The sequence below is a fragment of the Carlito syrichta genome, unplaced genomic scaffold (assembly GCF_000164805.1).
Source record: "Carlito syrichta isolate Samal-C Ts95f unplaced genomic scaffold, Tarsius_syrichta-2.0.1 Scaffold143520, whole genome shotgun sequence".
In the NCBI taxonomy this organism is placed as follows: domain Eukaryota; kingdom Metazoa; phylum Chordata; class Mammalia; order Primates; family Tarsiidae; genus Carlito; species Carlito syrichta.
In genome coordinates, this window is record NW_007087616.1 from 1,522 (window position 1) to 2,157 (window position 636).

The window sequence follows — 636 nt, forward strand, 5'->3', positions numbered from 1 at the left end:
AAGGCTAGAATGCAGTGGCACGTTCACGGCCACCACAGCCTCTACCTGTTGGGCTTAGGCGATTTCTGCCTCAGCCTTCCAAGTAGCTGGAACTATAGGCATGTGCCACCACGCCTGGCTAATTTTTTAATTTATTGTAAAGATGAGGTCTCACCAAGTTGCCCAGGCTGGTATGGAAACTGTGGGCTCAGACAATCCTCTCACTTCAGCCTCCCAAAGCGCTGGGATTACAGGCATGAGCCACCGCGCTGGAGTGCAGTGGCATGCTGCTCACGGCCACTGCAGCCTCGACCTGCTGGGCTCAGGTGATCCTTCTGCCTCAACCACAGGTATGCACTACCACGCCCAGCTAATTGTTTTTATTTTATTTATTGTAGCGACAAGGTCTTCCATGTTGCCCAGGCTGGTCTTGAACCTATGGCCTCAGGCAATCCTCTCACCTTGACCTCCCAAAGTGCAGGGATTACAGGCGTGAGCCACTGTGCCCAGCGGCTGTACCAACTTTAATGCACAGATACCAACAAAGACAAGTGACAGCTTAAAAATTTTGTTTTGTTTTGTTTTTTTGAGTTGGAGTCTCACTCGGTCACCCAGACTGGAGTGCAGTGGCCGCTTCCAGCCACCGCAGCCTCGCCT